This window comes from Amphiura filiformis, chromosome 2, assembly GCF_039555335.1.
Source record: "Amphiura filiformis chromosome 2, Afil_fr2py, whole genome shotgun sequence".
Classification (NCBI taxonomy): Eukaryota; Metazoa; Echinodermata; class Ophiuroidea; order Amphilepidida; family Amphiuridae; genus Amphiura; species Amphiura filiformis.
Window position 1 is genome coordinate 30,192,087 of NC_092629.1, and position 25,839 is coordinate 30,217,925.

General features: G+C 36.9%; 1 protein-coding gene across 1 annotated transcript in view; it reads left to right on the top strand.

Annotated features, from left to right (window-relative positions):
- The first annotated feature begins 8,009 nt into the window (after positions 1-8,009).
- LOC140146076 (blastula protease 10-like) overlaps positions 8,010-25,839 on the top strand; it is a 70,367-nt gene continuing 52,537 nt past the window's right edge. Inside the window, exon 1 of the mRNA XM_072167827.1 lies at positions 8,010-8,115. The gene's annotated coding sequence lies outside the window, so the exon portion shown is untranslated. The remainder of the gene's footprint in view (positions 8,116-25,839) is intronic.

A 25,839-nucleotide genomic window follows, 5' to 3' on the forward strand; every position in this document is an offset into this window, starting at 1 on the left:
TTTGATATGACTTCATGAAAATCGAAGGTCAACAAAAAACAAAACAAAAAGATCGTTTATGTCAGTTTTGCCATCAAAATCAACTGACAAATGGCAGGAAATGCCGTTGCTATGGTAACTGATCAAGCTATGACTTCTCCAATCATCCTAAAAGTGTTGTACCAGTTCGTATAAATAATATTGATTGCAATAAAACCCTGTGTATTGCAAGTAAACAATAAAAAATTGAAAAAAAAAACCCGATTTTTTAAGAGGTCATAGGCTACGTCAAAAACATTAGTTTTTTTTGGAAGTTGCCATGATTCACTTTTTGATGTACACATTCATATCAATACATTGGTATACTTTTATCTCAAATTTCTTAAATTGAAAAAAATCCATGATTTACCATGTAAAATCCACTTTTTTGGATCAAATAATGCATTTGTGACCCGGCAGCACAAACGAGCCGTAAATTCCCTAAATTGTATTCTGTGTTACGGTGTAAAATGTGTACGAAGGTCGTATTCATCGATAACTTAAGGGATCTAAAATGAGCGTTTATTGCGTTTCGACAGTATTTTTTGTGGGACATGAGAGCACCTCAGACCTATCGAATTGCATTCTGAATACGAAGCATGTCTTTCTGATATCAAATAATTTTCATTTTTGAAAATCACAATATAATACAAATTTTATGACAAATTATAAAATTTGATATTTTTCAAATTTTGATATATAACAGTCCTCGAAGTAAATTATATAAATCTAATGACATATTCTTAAAGTGTATGTAGCAGGGAGGAAAAGCCGACGGTCAATTGAAAATTTTGACCTTTCATATTGAAGATATGGATTTTTTTCCCAAAAGACCTAATTTTTTTGGTGTTTTGGGAAAAAAATCCATATCTTCAATACGAAAGGTCAAAATTTTCAATTGATCGTCGGCTTTTCATCCCACCTACATACACTTTAAGTATAAATCATCAGATTTATAAAGTTAACTTCAAGTACTGTTAAATATCAAAAATATCAATTTTAATGATTTGCCATAAAATGTGTATTAAATTGCGAATTTCAAAAATCAAAATTATTTGATATCAGAATGACATTTCGTATTCAGAATGCAATTCGATATGTCTGATGTGCTCTAATGTCCCACAATAAATACTGTCCAAACGTTCATACCACAGCCCTTAAGCTGGCCCGACTTCCGTCTTATTTTGATAGTCAAAAACTAATCAATAATCCTATTGTTGAAGTGGATAATAAGCTTCTACCTTAGATGGCCGGCTATAGAACTTTTAATAGCTCTGGTCTTTGTTTGCTTTTGCTAAATCCTGTTCAAGTGGTGGGTTACCAAGCATTGTATTTTGTACAGGGGATGATTTGAAATGACCGCCAATTATGACTGTTTAATATATATTGCCAGCAATGTGGAAAAAGAGACACATGTAAAAATGTTAAAAGCTATAATTTTGTTGAAGGAGCAAAGTTTAACAAACCATAACCTCGCTTCTGGATATCGTTTGAAGTCAAATGATATACCATTTTTAAGTTTATGATGTTTATTTTTAAACACGAAATAAAACAAAATTGACAGGGGGAGGAATTTACGGCTCATTCGCCGTGGACGGTCACATTTTCCCTCAAATATTTTATCAAAATAATGGAGGAGATGCAGCGAATTAATATGCATGTGATATGAATTCTCCACAGCAAATATGAAGTGCATACTTTATTTACTTTCAAAGTCATAGCTGTTTTAATAATTGAAATTTTTTTGGGAAAAAAAATACCCAAAACTGCATTTTTGAACCCAAGTATCTCAGCTCACATCACTTTTGGCAAATCGCAATCTCTTAATTATCTCATCGAGCGATTAAGAATGATTAATAGTCACTGTCTTATTGTTTCAATTAATACAATTATCTGTATTAATACAAATAATATTAATTCATGTTTTAATAATACTTAAATAAATTGTGGAAAGGCTTGCGTAGATGTGATTGTTTATTTTGATTATAGATGTTGATCTAATATTTATACTCTAGAGATCCTTTCTCAGCACGCCTATTTATCAGCGATCACGTACATGATGTAATATGATATTCCATGTATTTTATTGAGATGAAGTGCAGGGCACATCAATCCGCATCAACACTGATTATGTTTAGTGTAAGAACAATTACGATTTTTAATCAAAATGGGAAATCTTACAGTGACGTAGCGTCAACGGTGCAACCAGGAACGCCCCCCCCATCATGGTCACCCCACCCCTTAGGATGACTCACGCTACGCCACTGAATCTTTACCATTCACATTATCATCATCATCATCATCATCATCATCATCATCCTAAGCCATCGTCGACCCACTGCAAACAGGTGACGCCACTCTGATTTATTCCCCTTTTTCTTATCCAGGTTACATCAAGAAATTTTGTAATTTCATCCCTCCATCTAATTTTCTGTCTTCCTGGGTGCCTACCCAGCAAACACAAAACGTTTTTGACATCTGCATTGTTACTTTATCTGTTTTTCTACTCCCCACCCCCGCTTTCTGTATGCATACTACACTTTAATATTTGTGACTCTCCTTGACTTGTGCTTTATTCAGCTATTTTTGCTTGGGAAAAATTTATTTTCTCTCTTTTTTAACATATGTATTTAAAATAATTATTTTGTAATTTGCATGACTCTTCTCTTTTAAATTTGAGTGACATTGGCCCACTTATCTCTCTCTATTCATTCTCTTCCTCTTCTATTGACTACGACCCCTCTTGACATCTACATCCTGTCAATTAGGACAATACCCTATTGTCCTGTGGTCTTGCTTATTTACATAATGCTTTCCAGTTTCTCACTGTAGTAAACTGTGCTTCATTGAAGTAAGACATGCTTATTTTGCTCTGAGCTTATCTTGTTTGCTACTGAGTTCTATTTGAACTTGCCTTAAGTTTTTGACTTGAATTTGTTTTTAAACTACAGCATGTTTTTATATTTTGTTGTCTGTCCCTGAAGAAGAGTAGTTTATCTGCTCGAAACGTCGGTTGGTTTTTTTTGTCTGTTTAGTGTTTGACTGCTATGTACACAGTGATTTTCATCACTTCCAGTGTACTGTTTTCCTGACACTTTTGTGGGCTCTGGAATTTGCAATTTTTGGCCATCAAACTTTGCCTGTTTTGTGCTTACTCTGGATGTTTGGTTTAGCGTGTCTGTTTATATGCACAGTGATTTTCATCACTTATTCTAGCTAGTGCAGGTTTGTATCCTTGTTGTTTTTGCAGGTTCAGCATTTACTTAGTGGGCCTTGGAACTGGTAATTTTTGGCTATCGAACTTTGCCTACTTCTTCTGCCTACATGTACATTTGCTGTTTTTGTCCCCCTGCATACTGTCTAGTCTGCATTTTACTTGTTTCCCCACATCAAGTTGGTGTACCTTGCTTTTTTCTTTCCTGTTGTTCTTATTCAAGGTATCCTCTTGTATCATTTATTGATCCTTGATGTGTTTTGTGTCCTCGTCCGTTGGATTCACCATTACCCACTTTTTTTGACATCATTCGCAAAAGGTTAGGAAAGGTCGCCAGAAAACGTTTAAATGTCGGGTTATATAAAGGACATATAAAGGGTATAAAACGTTTTCATAACATTCAAAAACATCTGTTTACAACCTACTGCGAATATTCTAACGTAATGTTATTTAAGTGTTGACAAAATGTTTGGAAAAATATATTTTACAATAACATTTTGAAAACATCGTCATCATCCCTATATCTTCGTGTCAAAAATTGCCGTGATAGTACAGCGAATCCTCTCGCTTTTCAACAGCTACGCATCGCGATTTTGTGCGAGATAGGCCGAGCGAACTCAGGCTAAGCAAACCATGACTATCATATGAGATACAACAGAGCTTCTATATTCCACACATTATTTCGATTTGTGCATGCTTTAGTACCCCCATTATGATGTTTCTATTACAAGAAAATCGATTTGTTTTCAGGTAAAACCAGGGTTTTGTTTCCAGTACACTCACTCGAAAAGCAATACACTAATTAGCGGGGCCTTGCAGCTTGCTGTGGATATCTTTTACTGCATTTTAAAAGTAAAGATTTTGAAATCCAAAGTAAAAATTGTGATAAATTTAATTTTGAGAATTACAATTATACTTTATAGGTATAACGGAACACGTTTAGCCCATTCAGTTAAGTTCCAGGTGCAAGTACTATAACACAATGCATATGTAAACTTTTTGTATCTGTGTCAATAATAGAATTTTGATTTCAACGGAGTATTGAGCTGTATGGAAAAATATTTATAATACAGGGTGTTGACACTGTGTAGCACACTACTTCATCACCTATCTACTGCTGATAGCACATTACTTTACCAACTATCTACTGCTGATAGTTAGTTTCATCATTTCAATTTTATTCATAATACACATAAAAACAGATATATTGAAAAGAATATATTTAAGGCCAGACAGGAGGGTTGAGAAGGTACATGACCAGGCTCAAACATCCGCAGGCATATTAAACAACAGGACAATACAACATATAAATGCAGTTTATAAAGGAATACAACAATAATATTATATTATAAATTAGAAATAATATTGCATAAAAACGTTGACAGGGACCCGCCCCGGAACAATTGCACAAAACGATAAAATATGGTCTAAAAGACGGCATTTTGATTACTCTTCATTACTATCTACTGCTGATTAAAAAAAACACAAGCCTCAGCACTGTACAGGTTGTCGCTGACCACTACGACTCCACATCATTCCATAAATTATTTAACAACAAATCGGGGACTTCAAGAGCGCACACCCTAGACATTCCACAAATAACCTTCGCAATCAGGATCAGCTCCCCGAGTTTGGTACGGATTACAACGAGACAATTCCTTGTCCAAGGGAATTTCAAACTAACTCAATTATTCCACGAGAGCGTAGGCACCACCGTAGTTCGAACCCGCAACCACTCGCATCATAGTCGAACGCCTTATCGATTGAGCTAACTTGTTTACTCCTTTATCCACTATCTACTGCGGTTAGCACATTACTTTATCTGCATCCACTATAATACCGCAATAAGCACATTACATTATCCACGATCTCTGCTAATAGTACACTACTTCATCAAATGTGACGTGTCATGTCAAAAGGAGACACTTTTGGACAGGATCGTAAATGGAGAAATAGCCAAAAATCTGCCCGGGGTTGATTTTTTCACATTTTGGGGTTGTTGCGAATTTGTGATGTTATTAATGTTAAATATATTGTCTGATAGTTTCAGACTGGAATATAATTGGCATCTTGTATTTTTTGAGACAAGGTAATTCCACCTCTCAACATTGTCAACAATATTAAAGGCCGGTATCTTAATTTGCAATTTTATAAAACCATAACTTACGATCTCAATATCTACGCTTAGGAATGTCTGATTTCATTGGCGAAAACGGCGTTGTGGAGCAAAATATATCTGTATTTAAGATATGTAAAAACCTCAAAATTGATAACCTGCGCAAAGGTGTCTCCTTTTGACATGACACGTCACAAATATCTGCTGCTATGGCACAATACTTTATCAACTATCAACTGTTGATAATGCACTAATTCATCAACTATTTACTGCTGATTGCACACTGCTTCATCGCTTACTGCTTATAGCACAATACTTCGTCGAACTGTATCTACTGCTGAGAGTACTTCAACTTTCTATCTATCAATTGCTGCGGCAAACTACTTTATCCACTATCCTTGCCTGAGTTGCCTCACTACTGATAAACTATCTATTACTAATAACGCACTACTTATCCACTGTTTGCACTGTTTGCTGCTAATAACGCACTACTTATCCACTGTTTGCTGCTAACAACGCACTACTTTTTCACTATCTTACTACTAATACTGGCAAAAACAGCGGACCGCACTCAAAATGGAAAATCGCGGACCGCACTCAAAATGGAAAATCAACTTTCTATCTATCAATTGCTGCGGCAAACTACTTTATCCACTATCCACTATACTTGCCTGAGTTGCCTCACTACTGATAAACTATCTATTACTAATAACGCACTAGTTATCCACTGTTTGCTGCTATGAACAACGCACTACTTTTCCACTATCTTACTACTAATACTAGTAGCCCTCTACTTCACATCCTATTTACTTCTCAGATTCCTTTTCAGATCCATATTCCTAACCGTAAGGTAAATGTTATACCTGAATCCCAGGAAGTTAGGCAGATTTTCAAACGGATAAGAGCTTGGATTTTTAGACATACTTGTGAAGTTAGACAACATTCAGACCGATCACTTGTTCATACCTGGATAGTAAAGTTAGGCAGATATAGAAATGGGTATTTCTCTGAAAAGGTGTACTATTGGAAGATAGGCAAATATGAATTTGAAAATGATTATAAAAATGTTTCCTTTACATATCTGTAAGGATGTAAGTGTCTAGTGCATGAAAACAATATTTGGCGCAATCTTTAGGGCGCCCTCTATATTATAGAGGGCGTAATCTGCAGGTTGTGCCAGGTGAGCATCATCTCCGTCACATTTAGGCAAAAAAGGAAAAAAGGACAAAAAAATTGTTAAACTCTTAATTATGAGTTTTATGGATAACTTGTAAGTTGCTTGATTCATGTTTGCTTTTTTCATTTAAAAAAAATATGATTTTGTACTTTCGTCATTTATTAAGTATATTCATAATTTTGCTTGAAATAACTAAATAAATTTCTATTGACATAGTAAACACATACAATATCAATTACATTTCCAAATAGTAAATTCCATGTTGTTTGGGTCAAAGGTCAAATAAAGGTCAACAACAATTGTGATGGAGATGACAATGCTGTGATGGAGATGATAGTGATGTGACGGAGATGATATTTCTACACAAATTCCTATAGAGAATCATCTCCGTCACAGACATTTGATTTCAGTAATGTTTTCACACTACTTGAAATGAAATTCATACAGATGAGAAGGTTTAGAATTTGTAAGCATTTTCTGATAAACTAAACTGGACTTCGCTGTATCTCAAGATCCGGTGATGTGATGGAGATGATGGTGATGTGACGGAGATGATATTTCTACACGAATTCCTATAGAGAATCATCTCCGCCACAGCAAATTGTGACGCCAACTGATGTAGCGGAGATGATGGTTCAGACATTGCTTACGATTAATAGCAGGGTTAAGCTTACCCACGTGTTTACATATCACCACAACAGCTTGTGGGACATATTTAACCATCATTATTTTCCGGAAAAATTCAACAATAAGACTTATATCAAATTGATCAGAAACGTTTGGAGATGATGTTGAATAAAGGTACGCGCGTGTATACTTGAAGATACCCTCAAAATTGGCAGGAAAAGAGTGCCAAGGTGCACCTATTCCGGGTTGATGTTTTTCGTCGTCTGTAGAAGGCAGCGTACAGGGTCAAATTATTAACCTCTGATATTTGGTCTTCACCTCCAGCCGTTTTGATGCCAATGTGACGGCAATGATGCAAAACCAAGGGACAGCAATTTTTTGACACAAATTTTTGAATTATTCCATAAAATTGACTTTAGAAGTGGTTTTAAGCATTTAAACCTTCTTAGACATGATATTTACCCCAGTGAGTGGTAATTTTCACTTCCCACACTTGCTCACAAAAATACTACAAAATCTCTAAAATTTGGTGTGTGACATCGGGACATGGGGTTTTCAGGGGGGTCGTCAGATATTGAAGAATTTTTTGACGCCAAGAAATTAATTTTTCCCCACTTGGATGTTCGTAACTATTTTTATACATACAAAAGTCCATGACTAAGCCAAAAAAGAAAAAAAAAATCCGCTTTTAAAACTTTTATGAGCGCCGAAAGTCGCGGGACGTAAAAGTTACCCTTTTCAGAGAATCCCCCAAATATATTATAGGTATTAAAGTTTAACTGAAAATGTACGTAACTAGTAGTCTGGATTCATTGTTCATTACCCCGTATACCGTGGCATGCAGCGCGGTACTTTTGGTACATGAGTATTTTGTAAGACAACGGCAGTGACAGATTCTCTATCGATGGGTAGGTCACTGATAGCTGAAGATACTTTGGTAGGCATGGCAGGTCGGATGTCCATGTAAGTACTTTTGCCGATCAGAGACTAGATGGTAGACCTAAGAAATCAACAGGACGCTCATGGTTCGCAAATTGACCACGATCCCGGGACTGCGTATTCAGTATATAGTAGGCAATGAACAAAGAGAGTCTTAACCGAAAGTCGTGAACAAGACTGTTTTATATAAACAGATAAGACAGGCAGAGTGGCGTGCGCATAATTTCCCTCTGGCTAAGCATGTAGGCATATGCCGCCGTTCGCTGCGTGCCTGTGATTGTAGGTATATACCACTAATAGGCCTGGGCGATACATGGAAATACGACGAGTAACTATTTGTTTGCATGGCATTTGAAAAGACTGCATAAAAATCGCTAAAATTGATCAAGTTATATAGCCAAAAATGTACTTTTTAAAGTTTGATGCTTCAAAATGGTATATTTTCTCTCATTATAGGCCTATGACATTTTGTTGTAATAGTACCAAAATTCATACGCACCATACGGTATTGTAACTGGATTTGATCCTCTTAACCCATTGGAAAGTTACCAGCATGGTTTAGTATTTGGATTCAGTAGTTCGTTTAGATTAATATTTCAGTTTTAAAAACAACAAAGTGAACATACATTATATCTACGAATCTACGTATGACCTTGAACTAGTATGCCTACTTTCAAATGTGAAAATATTTCTTAATATCTGCCCCGGAAAATATGATTGAGTCATCCCTTCAAATACTTTATAAAAAGATAATTTTCACATTCTTTGAATATAAACCATATACTTTCAATTTTAAAAATCTGTTCACTCCTTTACTTCAGTTTCGCATAGACATGATCAAGACGAATGAGAAATTACAGCCCTATTGGTTAAGGAAAAGCTTGAAAGCTCTTGCGCTATATGACTGACAATTTTGTTTGAATCGGACATTCGGTTCTGAGATGTGCAAAGTAAAATTTTTCAGATGTAATTTAAAGATCAATGGTATTGCGGCATGGTAGGCCTACATGGATAAATGGTCAAGTTCAATTTGCATAATTAATCATGACCACTAGAAATGTTGATTAGGACCTAATTAATTAATGCAAATGGAAACTTACCAAATTCATTTGAAGGTTTATTGCATGTAATCATGCCGTTAGAGCACTTGTCCTGTCCCGCATAGACTATGCCAATTCTTTTTTGTGCTCCTCAAGCCGACCTCAAATGGCTACAACGCACAGTGTCATCGCCCCGATATCTTCAGGGCAGAAATCGCCATGGTAGATTGAATCCACCGCCACGCATGGCCATTATACATATCGACCTGTTTAATAGTTCAGTCCCATAATTCAGTATCGAAGTTACGTAATTTTACTATGTCAACGGGATCACGCGCTAGAGTAATGAACCACGATCGAAATGATCACCACATAAAGTATATGGCACTCGAAGGCATACCAAAGTAGCGTGATCCGGTAACCAAGAGAATTACGTAACCACTTCGATGCTGAATAGGCTGAAGGACATCTGACTAAGGCTACTGACAATAGCCCCGATTAGCTCGGTGACTAACCTCGCTGTGTGTCAGTCAAGCATGGTATGCCATAGGTCATATTCTTTTAAGCAGTATACAGACTTTTTATTGTACGTACAATATTGTATGTACAATATGTACGTTATTTAATCTATTGCCATTCTATTTCCAGTAATGTTTAAGTTCTAACGAATGTTTGATGACGTAAAATCGATAATATATTTCTGCCAGATATTGTATGCAGCATATTATCGATTTTTCGTCATCAAACATTCGTTAGAACTTAAACATTACTGGAAATAGAATGGCAATAGATTAAATAACGTACATATTGTACATACAATATTGTACGTACAATACTCGGAGTCTGAAGCGCACTTTAGACAACCTTCACGATTGGCCTATAGACGAATCCAAATACACGCATTCCTACACCTGACTAGCAGCCTTTAGTTGGGTCCCCGTCTGCTACCACACCACTCCACGCCATACATAAATTCTCCCAGTCACATTTCCCCAATATGAAATTAAAAAAAGTAAAATTTAAATTTTGCTTCTTTTAAAGTTTGGCAGAGGCGGGGTTCGAACTCACGGCGCCGCTTATAATGCTCTATGAGCCTAGCGCCTTAGACCACTCGGCCACTTGTCTTCATGGAATTCATTTGAAACTTATTTGACGATATAATCGCAACTTCAATATAGGCCTACCACGTGACAAGCAAAAGCAGAAAACGTACCATATTTTGGAATTTTATATGCCTAAATACATTAAATAAATTAATGTTTATTAATAGCGCTCAATTGTTGTTAATCCGACCATAAACATGATAAATGCGCGTCTATATGGACAATACATGATATCGATTTTGACACGTGCTCTCATGGTGTCAGTACATTTCCATGGTCAGTAAAATACTATAGAGGAACCTACCATTTTTCTTGTATACACGTTCGATGTTTTTATCAATTACATAAAAAATCCATTTTAGACCCCAAATGTTTTTTCAGGAAATAAAAGATTAGATTACCATAAAAACGAAACAGTAATCTTTTGCCGGGTCTAATGTAATATTCACATAGGATTTTCAACGTTTTTCTATCCTTATTCTTGCTCAATTAAAAAATATTTTGGCGTATATAAAATTGAAATAAAATTCTCTGCCTCTTAAACGGCATCAAATGCGCCATAATTGGGTATCACGAATCGTTATATATGATGTGCAGTTAATATTCATATTTTCTTTATACAGAGGATGCTTCAGTTTTGACAGGAAAAATATTTTCTTGAAAACCCTCTCACTCGGTTCCCTAGAATGTGCAATAAATTAGCATTAAAATTTTTCTTATTCTAACAGCAAGCGTTTCTAGAATGTATTATGGCGAAATGTGGTGTAGTCTGCTACAATGCATCCTAAATGTGAAATGATTCGGCCTTGGCGGAAATTTTAAACTGCATTCCATCACCCGTTTTACACCTTCCGCGAAAACACAGGTAGACAAAATAATGATTTAAGTTTACAACGTAATACAGTTCCGCTTTACACCTAGAGAAGGTCGAGGAGCGTTAATCCCGTTGATCCCGTCGCATCTATTCATAGATGTACAAATGGATGAACAAAAGGACTATGTATGAATAGATGCGACAGGATTACCTCTATTGTATATATTATTCTATTAACCCTCCTCGTCTTTGCATCTTCTCTAGGTGTCAGGCGGCTTTTATTTGCACAATCGGACGCTCAAAACACCAGGTTGGTCCCACACAAGGTCGTAGGCAATTGGTCGGACCTCATCTGCCCAGAACATATTGACCTAGGTCAGCATACCGCCATATCCTTCCCGACATGCTTAGTAGCCAAGTCCGTAGAAGAGTGGATCCACATACTATGTACACAAATATACATTTGGCCACATTTTATTATACGATTAATACGAATTTATTAAACATGGTAACAAATATTCTCTAGCAAATCGGTTATCATGGTTATAGCTGGAACTGGTATGCATATGATAAATTCGGGATATTAAATATCTTCCTGACCAGTCAGATCTGCGCATGGTCAAAGACGAGTATCAGACCGACGCAAACTGGCTTAGTCTCCACATCAGCCAGTTTGGTTCCGCCCCTCCACAGGGAGCGTAACCTGTGTAGGAGACTCGGTCGGACCTGGTCGGACCTCATCTCTCCCCATCTATTGTGCCCTATAATCCCCGACATTGCCCTTATGAACTCACATCCACCTGGGTTGGTGCTAGCGGGAAACCAAAGATGGCCGACCAAATCCTGACCATGACTTGGCTCGTTGGATTCGTCTATACACTGCGCTATATAATTCGGCACATATTAATCAGAATTATTGCGGACTTATTGTCAGTTTTTGACATCAATACGCAAGCTACTGTCTCAAAGCGCACGCCAACGACTATCATATCTGTTCAAAATATATATTCACGGGCAAGGAACCACATCTGGTTTCTTTATACGAAATCATTTACGGGAGATATTGATCATTTTCTACACCGGTATCCAAAGATTTTCTTCTCATATCAAACTCGTGCATAGCAAATTCACGTGTATCGATCACAGGTATTTATTTTAGTATCCCTGCTATACCAAGTAATTATTAGCCAGGCGATGTCGGTGTGCAACGTGTCCAGAATAAGGCGGCCAGGCTAGTTTTTGCTTGTGGATGGGACAGATGCTCTGGCTTCAAGTGAAGGACAGAATACAGTTTAAAATATTGTTGTATGTCTATAAGTGTTTGATGAATATCGCTCCACCATATTTATGTGACCTGCTTACCTTCCTCAGCGACACGGTAACGCACGAAAATAGGCCCAGACTCCGCTCCTCTTCAGATACAACAAGGCTCTTGGTTCCACGATCAAATAAGAGAGCTGGTGATCATTCGTTTGTGGTCGCCTCTCCACTGCTCTGGAATGAGTTTCCTATCCAGTTGAGGGAGGCGGTATCTGTGCCTGCTTTCAAGCTTAAAACACATTTATCGTATTTTGTAAGGCGCTGTGCTCATTGTTTAGAGCGCCATATAAGTGTTGATTAATAATAAACCGCCCCCTCCTTTGGGGTCTCAGTAGCTAGCTGTTACAGTAATCATTAATTTTCCAAGGAGAAATTACTTTAGGTACATGTATCATTGGATAGACTACTGGCTGGAGGTTGAGGCCGGGCAAGGTGTTTTTAACACTAGGTATTGCCCTCGTGTTTTTTTTAAATTTTCATGCATTACTGTATACACAGTTAGGGGGCGATCGAGAGTTGTTGTGTTTAGTGATAGTGGAGAAAGTTTTTTTGTTGCGGGGAGGTGTGTTTTTTTTTCTCCAAAAATTTCCACCCCAGTCAAATGGTGCGTCCCTTACTTGCCCTGCCCCAAACACCGATGAAGTGCGGTGTGCAATAGACTTCTCCGTAGTCCACTTGTCATTGTGCATACTCTGGCTATTACATTTACACATAAAACTACGATTTGTTGATTTGTGCACAATTGATAGATTTCCTTGATCTGTTCAGTCACCGTACCCCCCTGTTCTGTTTGCTTGATACCCAAGTGATTTTTTCTCTAAGTTCCAGGGGCGTAGCAAGCAGGTGGACAGGGTGGACGTAGTCCATGGGCCCCGAGGAATCAGGAGCCCTGCGTAAAAGCGAATATGGCGTGGGTTAGGGCTTATAAAACAGGTGGTAAAAGGGCCCAGCATTGCTCCTTGTCCATGGGCCCCGAGGCTCTTGCTATGCCCCTGTTACTAACGTGAGCAATCACGTAATGCACGTAAAAATAAACAAGCTGCCTGCAAAATTCATCCTGGTCTCCCATCTTACGTTGTGAATAAACCACAATCGTACGATTGTAAATACAGCCTGTCTCAAAAAAAATTGTGCATGTGAAATGCGCCCTCTATGGCAATTAGAAAATACTGTTGTGACATGATGCTTATATCAACGTCAAGGTCATAGTCTTAGCTCTCAAATACCGTTTGTTCTGTTCAATTTACTTGTTTTAATCTCGAGATATGTTTAGTTAACAACGAAAGGGTAAAATCACAATTGTGCCACTTTTACTATAAGATCAAGAGGACTGTACATGTAAATCAATGATAGCATCAAGTTTATCAAGAGTTCCTTCGTGAAATCAAAAGAATGCATCAATTATACAACAATAAAAATAGTTTTTACTGTTTTTACTGTTTTATCATGATACATGTATTATATGATTATCTTTTTTCACTTAAAACAGGTTAAAAGAGAAATAGATATTTCACATTCTGCTGTAAAAGTAAATACATGTGTATGTCAATGATTTTATCATGGTTAATACTGTTTTCTTTGTCACTCAAGATATGTTAAAAGACAAACAAATATTGCAAACTTATAGGTTAATGAACGCGTATTATTTGTTGGGAGAATAATTAGATAAAATAATGCATGCGCGCTGAGGTTGATGCATCTTATGCACGAGCCCCGAAGGGGGAGTGCATTAGACACATCAACATCAGCTATCATCATTGATCTAGGGCCTACTTGTGTACCCTCTTCCCTAGTAAAAGTGGCACAATTGTGATTTTACCCTATCGTTGTTAACTAAACATATCTCGAGATTAAAACAAGCAAATTGAACAGGACAAACGGCATCTGAGAGCTAAGACTCCGCCCTTCACGTTGATTTAAGCATCATGTCACAAGGGTATTTTCTAATTGCCATTGAGGGCGCTTTTCACTTGCACAATTTTTTTTGAGACAGGCTGTATATCACAATTTAGTATAGTGAGCTCTATCGAATGCAGTTAATGATGTTATATTAAGGTTACATTCTGTTACATCAGGCCGTTGTCCTACATTCGTTACCCTTCGGCAAAATCGCTTGCAAGCGTGCAAAAGTAAAATATTAATAAAACGCATCAAAGCATCGAATTCTTACGACGACTAAAAAATCCAAGTGGGACCCTAATATAAGGGCCCCGAGGGCAAGAAAATCCTGCTATTTTACTTATGAAAAAAAAAATAGTTTCTATCTTATAGGTGACCAATATTTATTAAAATATTACTTCAGCTATGGTGCGAGAACCATTCTAGTCCAACACTGTGAAGGCCTTCTTACTTTGTGGTATATTCACATTTGGTCAATTATCACAAAGTAAGGAGAATACTGGGTTGGCAAAATCACAGGTAGGATTGAAAATAGCCCTCTTTAACAAACAAAAACAATTAATTAAAGCAAGGCAGGACACGGATCACTCATAATGCCTAGATTTGTAGTGTACGATGTCAAGACTACTTATTACATCTTTAAAATAGTATATCGTGATCCTACACAGCCGTTTCGCGCATCCAGTTGCCCACCGGGTGCCCACTGGTGGTCCACTGGATGTGACATCCAGTGGCACTCCGGTTTAGGCACTTCCTGTTGACAACCAGATGTTGACATCTGGTGTGACACTAGATGTCGATATGTGGTGGACTGCTAGTATTGGAACCCGTATTGGAAATCAAGCGGACCACCAAAAGTGTGCATCATGTTGTCTGCTGTTTGCATACATTATGCTGCCTGCTTGTTGTGGCTAACACAATAACGATTCCATATTTGGGCATACCAATTCTCATTTACAAGTCACGTGACCAAAATCTTAGCTAAAACGTCAAAAACCCATGATTTTTGTGATTTTGATGAAAATCAAGGGAAAAAAGTGTTTAAATGAGTCTAACTCCGTTATTTTTTGAAAATTGAATCTGACACTTTGCAGATATGTCAAGGTTGATAAAAGCTTACCATATATGGTAACATATTAGTGAATCTTATATTTTCACTATCTTCTGTTGTCATGGTAACGTGTTTAAAAGCCACAGATTTGGTAAAAAATGAGTCTAACTTCGTTATTTTTAGGAATTTGAATCTAAAACTCTAACATCTTTCAAAGTCTCATCTGCTTTACGTGATATAGCAACGTCTAACGTGTGACCGCGGTTGTGGGTCGGTCCAACAACATGTTGCTCAAGCCAGGCCTTGCCGTCTAGATTTTAAAGGCGAGTGGTTAATCACTCGCTAGCATGATGCTAGGCGAGTGGTCGCATTTTCACAAATACCATTTATTTAGGTATAATCAAGTAGAGCTTTGGTCTTAAAATGGTATTTATGAATTTGTGTTGAAATGCGCGCGAAGCGCGCTAAAAATTGTGACTTTCTCCGCTTAGAGAGGGCACAGAATTGATTAAATGCTGAATTTGCTGATTCAATTGCTGATTTGGGTAGATTCGCAGCGAGTGATATTTAGTGTGTATGGCGAAATCGAGTTTGGGCGAGAGCGATCGCTCGCCTCAAACGGCAAGGCCTGTCAAGCCCTCGAGGCTCAATGATGTCCATGAAACGCAGAGTTTCTGAGTCCTCAGGCACATCCAGATGATCAAGTATATGCATTAGTATCAGCTGAAAAAACATGGTTAGCCAATAACACCGGGAACCACCACTAGAACATGGAAACCATCAAAAAGAAGAGTTATGTTCCAAAAATAATTTGCAACATCCAAAATAACAAAATTCACGAAAACAAAGATCAATCAAGGCATTAGTACCAGCTAAACAACATAAAAACTTGGAGCCAATAACACCGGGAACCACCACTGGAAAGTGGAAACCATCAAAAAGTAGATTTTTTTTGTTCCAAAAATAAGTTGCAACATCAAAAATAACAAAATTCATGAATAAAGATCTTGAGAAACGCATTAGTACCAGCTAAACAACACGGAGCCAATAACACTGGGAACCGCTACTGAAACGTGGAAACCGTCAAAAAGTATAATTTTTGATTAAAAAAAATGTGCAGCATCCAAAATAACAAAAATTCATGAAAACAAAGATCAAGCAATGCATTAGCAATAGCTAAACAACTTGGAGCCAATAAAACCGCGAACCACAAATGGAAAGTGGAAACCATCAAAAAGTAGGTTTTTGTTATAAAAATAATTTGTAACATTCAAAATAACAAAACCCATGAAAACAAAGATCAACCAACGCATATACGTACTATCAAAACAACATAGAGTTAGAAAAGAAAAGAAAATGGGAACCACCACAGGAGCCATCTGGAAATTAAATCGGTCAAAACTTAAAAATTAAAGATCATGCCAAAAATATTTTGTTGATGACAATATGTAGATGTGCATGGTATGTCTACATCTGCAGTGCAATCGCATGTATGCAATCATAATGCTAACAGACGTCTACATCTGAATTCTAACTACGTGTAAACATCTTTCAGCATACCTGTTGTCCACATCAGGTAGGCCACCAGATGTCACCACATCCTCATGTCCACCTGGTGCAGCTGCATCCAGTTGCCCACTAGATGTTGCCACAACCGGTGGGCAACCAGTGGTACACCTAGTTGCCCACCGGATGTCGTGACATCCGGTGGGCAACTGGATGCGCGAAACGGCTGTGTAGCATCCTATTTTTGTGACATTTATTAGCGTATAAAAATTATACACGAAAAAGCTTATTCCTAAAATTTCGATTCCTAGAATCCTAAAATGATAACATCCTCAGTATCAATTTGGTGTTTGGATGTTTTTACGTGAGTGTATACATGTACGATAGCGGAATTCGGTTGCCAGTCTGTAGAACTAGAACGTATCTGCAATAATCATATGTCATGTATGTAATGGAAACACAGCAATCCCTCAAAGCTCGACTTGGACAGCATAGACGTCCAAGTTCTACAGACTGGCAACAAAATTCCACTATATAGTATACCGTAATCTGTCATGATGCAGTCATGTCTACAGTAGAATTCACCTCGACTTTTGCAGGACTTAAACCCCATTAAAAGCTATTAAACCAAGATAACACTCATTGAAAACAGCTCAACTGATTAAATCATATCTTCTCTGGTTAAATACACACAACATATGTGTCTGCTTTACTCGTACAATGGAGCAATGCGCTGGGATTATAGTTTCATTTGGGTGAACGATTATAAAGCGAGCGCTAGAGAACAATTCTGTGTGGTCTTTGTTTACGAAATGAGACAATACGTGCTTATTGTTAACCAGCGTTCTTGAAAATGAGAAGCATGGTGGTTTGCAGACTTAACACGGTTTGGAAATAATTTCTTCATATTTGTTGGTGTTATCTGTCGTTTACATATCCTTCCTAAAACACCAAAGTACGCATATTTCCAAATCTAAATTAGCTAAAAATTTAGGACATGTTACAAAACTATATTTTCTAGAATTTTAGAAGAGTACTTTTAATATTGGCCGGTTATTTTTCACACAGCGACGTTAACTAGGCAATGTACTATTACCTATAACATACACTAAAACACCAAAGTACGCATATTTCCAAACATCTAAATTAGCTAAAAATTTAGGACATGTTACAAAACTATATTTTCTGGGAGGTTATTTTTCACACAGCGACGTTAACTAAGCAAATCTCCATACTTTTAACGTAGGCTATTTGTAGAGGTCACGCGTCAATGGTAAGAGCACTGTGTATTGTGTATAGGAAAACGGACAGTAACTGCAGTATGTTTAAAAATAATTGTTTGGTGTTCAAATTCAATTAATCTATCTATGATTAGTCATGAATGTTATCAGTATGAGTTGCAACCAGAGCATAATCCAGATGTCAACGGATGAAAGTCAAAGTGTTTTGTCTGCAGAATGCCTGAAGTTGAGACCGGATCCCCCTCTAAACAGGTCGCGATGGAGACTCAATGATGGATGTAGATATAGCGTATGATTAATGGAGCCCCTGAAGACTCAGAAGATGGATATGCGCGTACTGGACAGGATTTGTAACTACTAGCAGACTAAACGCAAACATTTTGAGTTCATTTATTTACAAAATTAATTTATATTGGCCAGAAACCTATATCTTGTCACTTTTTATGCTTTTATCATATTTTTTTGGCTGATATGTGACTTAAAAAAAATAGACCTACCTCTTTTGGTGGCCATTTTGTCCGCCATCTTGTGAGCATCGGGTTTTTTTTCACTGTTAACATCCGGAATGTTTTTAGGACCCTAAACGACATCTAAAAAGTTAGTCTGGTTAAGTACTGGAGGGATGTAAATCGTATAATGGCCATCTAATGTGACTTTATTTCAAATTTGATGCATGTGTTCCCAACATACACACAAATGTTTTCAAAACGTTACAGGCTTAAACGTGTGTTATAAACGCGTACGCGATGACATATAAACGTTTTTGATCTATAAACACAACGAAATTTGACGGAGTCCATTTAAGTGCAATCATTATAAATGACAGCAAAAAACACACCACAAATTAAGGGAAGGGGTATGAACGTTTAGACAGTATTTATTGTGGGACATTAGAGCACATCAGACATATCGAATTGCATTCTGAATATCAAATAATTTTGATTTTTTGAAATTCGCAATGTAATACATATTTTATGGCAAATCTGTAAAATTGATATTTTTGATATTTAACAGTACTCGAAGTAAACTTTATAAATCTGATGATTTATACTTAAAGTGTATGTGGGATAAAAGGCCGACCATCAATTGAAATTTTGACCTTTCGTATTGAAGATATGGATTTTTTCCCAAAACACACAAAAAAATTAGGTCTTTTGGGGAAAAAAATCCATATCTTCAATATGAAAGGTCAAAATTTTTAATTGATCGTCGACTTTTCCTCCCAGCTACATACACTTTAAGAATATATCATTAAATTTATAAACTTTACTTCGAGAACTAATATATAAAAAAATGTGAAAAATATCAACTTTTAATAATTTGTCATAAAATTTGTATTATACCGTGAATTTCAAAATATGAAAATTAGTTGATGTCAGAAAGACATTCTTCGTATTCAGAATGCAATTCGATATATCTGATGTGCTCTCATGTTCCACAAAAAATACTGTCGAAACGCTCAAAACGCTCATTCCAGATCCCTTAAGATCATACCTTATTTGCTTCTGGATGCGATTATTTTTTGGAATGCGTTTTTTATGAGTCTTGTAATATTGATGGAAAATATGCCGAGTTTTAGGAGTCTAATACCATATAAATTGCACCAGTGGCGTAGCTGCCGGGGGGGGGGGGGGAAAAAAATTGCCTATTTGGGCCCCGCCCCCTAGTGCAAGGAAAAAAGAGGAAAAAGGAGGGAGAGAGAGAGAAAAAGAGGGGGAGAGACGCCTCTTTTGGCAAAATCGGAGCACTTTGATGTTTTCGACCCCCATAGAGGCCAAAACGTGACCTTTGACCTTTTTGGTTATAACTCAAGAACGATACATCCTAGATAGGTCAAACTATACATTTTCTGAATCCTTGTGACTAGGGGAATACATTGGAATGATTTACATCACAATTTGAGCATGTTTGAAATTTTCGATGACCTTTTACCCCCCTTGGGGCCAGTTTATATTTTTGGGAACATCCTGATTATGTTTTGGGGTCATCTCAGGAACCTAAAAACGTTGGTTTGGTTTAGTCCTGTGGGGGGTGCACAGAAAGTAATCCTAGCTCCCCGAGTAAAGGCAACGTACACCTAAAACTTCTTCTTCTTCTTCTTCTTCTCCTTCTTCTTCTTCTTCTTCTTCTTCTTCTTCTTCTCCTTCTTCTTCTTCTTCTTCTTCTTCTTCTTCTTCTTCTTCTTCTTCTTCTTCTGAATTCTTCTTCTTCTTCTTCTGAATTCTTCTTCTGAATTCTTCTTCTGATGAATTCTTCTTCTGATGAATTCTTCTTCTGATGAATTCTTCTTCTTCTGATGATGAATTCTTCTTCTTCTTCTTCTGAATTCTTGTGCAATATTTGCTCAAGCAATGAATCGGTACTCAGAAAATTTAAAGCAAGCATATCACAAGGTTTATGCTCATTTACTTCAGCAGCACCTCATTTATAGAACAGTTTATTTATCCCGTGAATCTCTGTCATCATTTAAATCCAGTTTAAAAACTAATTTAAAGCCATAATCTCATTTATGATATATCTAACCAAACAATGATAGTCATGAAATACAAGAATTGTTGTATTAAATCTTATAAGATTAAAATAGGTTGAATTACATTATGTTTTATATTATATTATATTATATTATATTATATTATATTATATTATATTATATTATATGCCATGTACTGTGCCCAAATTAGCACCTGACCGTTATAACTTGTATACAAAATGGCAATGTGAATTTCAGAATAGAGTGGGTATTTTAGTTAATGTCAAATCCAATTATATTATTCTTTTACATACCAATTTCGTGTAGAATCTTGTTGACACACGTATGCATTTTATTTTGGCATTGTATTCTTCCAGTAGGTGCATTTTTGGATAGAGTCGTACGATATGGTCCCTTTTGTTCCATGTATTCATGACAAATATGTGAACTCTTTATGACTGACGTGATTTCTTTCATGAAACTTCATGGTCTTTCACAAACTGAACAGGTATATAATTTGGTACATATGAACGTCGTTGTTAGTGTTTTGAATGCAATACTTATTTTGATCCCTAGATGTGAAATCTAGTGATTTTGAGGTGAGTCGTAGCAGTTCATGAGCTAGCGCTATAAGTATCATTGTGATGGGTTTCATTTTTTCCCTATGTGCATACGTTTTCTTCTAGGAATGGGAAGTAGACATTTTTTGTTTGTTCTAGCCTATTATTTGTCATAACTCAATAATATTAAATATAAACTGAGCCAAGCAAAATTACTCAAACTGGAAAAATATGGTCTAAAAAGTTCTGACTCGCCTTAAAGTTCCATTTATGGTACCAATACCTTTCAGCAATGATGAATTGAAGTTCAGCCACAACACGGGTTTAAATAGCAATGATGAATGGGGCTTTCGCAGGTAATATTCCACTGTACACGCCTGCCCATATGGAAGACATGCAATTGGTTTAATATTTTTCAAACCTGATTTTTGTGGGCATATTTGTATTGTTTGCACTTGTCCCAACTTACCCCTAGATGGAATCAGCCAAATTTGTTGTATGTGTAAGGTCAACAGATAAATATTGACATTATGCCATGTTCAGACATTTCAAAGCCCGCTCTCCATCGAATGCTGCGTTAAACAGCCAAAACAGCTAGTGTGGTTTCTTTCATGATATATTGTTATTTCAGCTTGACAGAAACCCTTCCTAACAGTTATTACTAATATTATTTCAGCATTTTATGCAAATAATAACAAATTAAAATTTGGTGGAAATCGTACATTACGGTTAAGTTGACCGAGACAAGTATTACTTAAAGGCCCGTTCAGAGATTTGCTCATCCGGACGATCATAAAAATTATCAAAATTCAAATTTTGGTACCTTTGTCCTTGTCACAGATGTGCTAACATAGTCTGCTAGTGGTTCAGCCGAAAGCCGTGTATTTAAGACAAAATAAGGCATTTATATGAATCTGTAATTTCTATAATGACAGTATATAAATTAGCTACAAATACATGTATTTAAATGGGGCTTCAACTTCATCAATACTGCTGTTTTCTTTTTCTTTTTCTTTTTTTTTGCCATTTGTTTATTTAAAAAAAAATGACAATGTGAATGACTTATCCTTCACTTTTAAGCAATATATAAACAATATTAATGTTTTTGCACTTGTGCTTGGATCACTGAATGGGCCTTGATAATTAACCCTTGTACATGCATAAATACAAAAACAAGAGTGTGTGCGTTAGACCGAACTATAATGCGGGTTGAAATAAGTGTAGAATGCGAACGGCATTTACCTCAACGTAGCAATATTAAATACACATACCAGGATTCAAAACATATGAAAAAACAATTTTGAGTTAACCCTCTCCATACTTTTTTTTTTAAATATAAAGACAATTTGGAACTTTTCGTCTGCTGTCGGCACCCGTGTTTGTACTCATTTTGATGCATTGTTCGTGTTGATTCCAAAAATTGGGCATGATAACAAACAAGCCCATAATTGGTTGTTTTAAGACTTAAAAGTCTTGAGATCGTACTTGATATTTTGAGAACAAAATCTCAAAATTTGTAATTTTTATGTTGACACCTACATATACTATGGCCAGCTGCTTTAGTAGGGAGTATGCGTCCTTACCAGGATGAGTCTCTCAAAATTGACCTGGACCTCGATGAAGTATATAGTGTGCTCTCAGCAGATGATGTATATAAGTATTTAAATAAGGAATGCTCTTTTTTCAAAAAACTGATGTGCATAATATGACATTTGGAAGGTTTTGGTAGCATGTCATTTTTGTTGCACCACTCACCTAAACCATCAAGATCTTTTTGCAGTTTTGAACAACCACCTGTCTTAGTATTTACAACTTCACCAAACGTCAGGTCATCAACATATTTCCATTTCAGGGGGCTTCGGATGCAGCATCGTTGACCATGGCGGACAAAATAATCGGACCAAATTTAGTGCCTTGAGGCACTCCCTCGAAATAGATTGACATGCTGATGACCTGCCTTTGATTCTAACAGATTGGGTGCGATTACACAAAAAGCTACTAATGACAGGAATAATACTTGGGCGAATACCTGTATCAATTAACTTCTGAACAGCAATATTGTGATTAATCCTGTCAAAGGCTTTAGTAAAGTCAACAGTCGCGTAACTATCGCGTCGTGTACCAGCGGCATTGAGAAAACCACTAAAAGTTGGATGCGTTGGAACAAAAATGAATAATAAGTCCAATACAGAAACACACACTGAATGGGTGTCAAGTGTGGTTGTAGTGCACAAAAAGGATAAGCTTAGGATATGCCTAGCTCGTAAACCACTCAATAACGCAATTAAGTGACCGCGCTACCAGCTGCCAACAATTGAATATGTTGCCACACAGTTGACAGGTTCCAAAGTATTTTCTGCTCTTGATGCCAAGGATGGATTTTGGCAGGTCGAACTTGATCAAGAATCAGCTGAACTGACAACATTTCATACACCATTTGAAAGGTATTGGAATCGACTTCCATTTGGACTTTGATCCGCTCCAGAAGAATTCCAAAGAAGAATTCATGAATCATTAGAAGGATTGGAGGGAGTAGAGGTTAATGCTGATGATATTCTACTAATAGGAAGAGGATCTGACATGAACACAGCCATAAAAGATCATGATCAGAACCTGACTAGATTACTAGAGAGAGCTAGAGAGAGAGAGACATCTAAAGCTGAACAAAGTCAAACTCTGATTAACGGAGGTGTCATATATTGGGCATCTTCTGACAAGCAACGGGTTGAAACCGGACCCAAAGAAGACATAAGCCACAGTTAATATATATGCCAACTTTCTCAGGTCTACCAGCTTTAAAGAGAATCTTGGGAATGGTCAACTATCTCTTCCGAACTTGTCAACAACCACCGAATGTCTCAGAAGACTGGAAGAGAAAGATGTAGTGTGGTGTTGGGAAGAACAACATGACACGGCTATAGCAAAGGTGAAGACTTTCATCACAAGAGAACCAGTGCTACGGTATTACAATGTTGCAGAATCAGTTACTTCACAATGTGATGCTTCACAAAGTGGACTAGGACTGATCAACCAATAGCATTTGCCTTAAGAGCATTGACAGAAACAGAACAAAGATATATGCGCAAATTGAGAAAAAAAATGCTTGCTATAGTATATTGCTGTGAGAGATTCGACCAGTACTTGTATGGACAGACAAGTAAAGTTGAGTCAGATCACAAGCCTTTGGAAACAATAATAAAAAAAACGCTATACAAAGCACCAAAAAGGCTACAAGGCATGATGGTGCGACTACAGAGAAGTATAACCTAAAAGTTACATACAAACCAGGACGTCATATGTATATCGGTGACGCGTTAAGTCGTGCTTATCTAAACACGGATACAGAAGATAGTAACTATGGAAAGAAAGGAACATATTGAACTACCTACCAATTTCAGAAGAAAGACTGAAAGTAATCAAAGAGAAGACAAAAGAAGACAAGACACTTCAAATGTTGCAAAATGTCATCAAGACTGGATGGCCAGAGAAGAACACAGAACCCAATGAGATCAAACCATACTACAATTTCAGAGAAGAATTGGTAGTAGTAAATGACATCATATTCAAGGGAAATAGAGTTGTCATTCCTCATGATCTAATACCAGATATGAAAAACGGAATACATGCCAGCCATTTAGGACAAGAAACATGCTTAAGAAAAGTAAGAGAAGCTGTGTATTTGGGTGAACATGAACAAAGATATGATAGGCTACATAATATAACAAAATACAGTGTGTGCTCAGCAAAACCAGCAGCACAGAGCAAAGAAGAACTTCAGAGTCACGGAGTACCAGATAGACCTTGGTCAAAGTTGGCACAGAGCTAGATGGAAGAAAGTATGTCATTTATTGTAGACTACTATTCCAACTATTGGGAAGTTGATTACCTTTCGGAAGCAACTGCAGATATAGTAATTGGCAAGATGAAATCTCTGTTTGCAAGACACGGCATACCAGATATTATAGTCGTTAGTGACAACGGACCACCATACTCATCATCTAAATTTGAAAAATTTGCCAAGAAATGATAATTTAAACACAAAACGTCTTCCCCAGCCTACCCTCAGTCAAATGGTAAGGCTGAATCAGCAGTTAAGACAGCAAAACACCTGATGATGAAAGCTAAATCATCCAAGAGTGATCCGTATTTGGCTATGCTTGATTGCGGATATGAAACAAGCCCAGTGCAAAAGTTGATGAGTCGCTGAACAAAGACTCTCTTGCCTACAGCATCAAAGATGCTGAAACCAAAAGTGACAAAAGCTGACAAAAGCTGTAAACAAAGAAACCAAAACCAAAAGTGACAAACAAAGAAATACAGAACAACCAGCAAAGACAACAAAGTACCATAATCAAGGAGCAAAGAATTTGAAAACCTTGAATGTTGGTGATAGACTTAGAGTTCAACCAATTGGACATAATAAAAAGTGGAAACTAGCAACTGTAAAGAAGAAGTTGAACTTCAAATCCTATGACGTACAGACAGATCAAGGACAACTTTTGCGTCGTAAACATAAGACATCTGAAGAAAACACAACAGTCAACAAGACGACGATCCAGATTTAGACAGCAGCAGCAGTTTCAACCTGACCATGAAGTAGTAGTCTACTACTTCCATGACCTGACACAGAGAATAACCCCAGTGCTCCTTTACTACGTCTCCTTCATTGGCTACCAATTCGCGAACGTAGATCAAGTTTAAACTATTGGTCTACGTGTTCAAATGCCTCCATTCCCAATCTCCA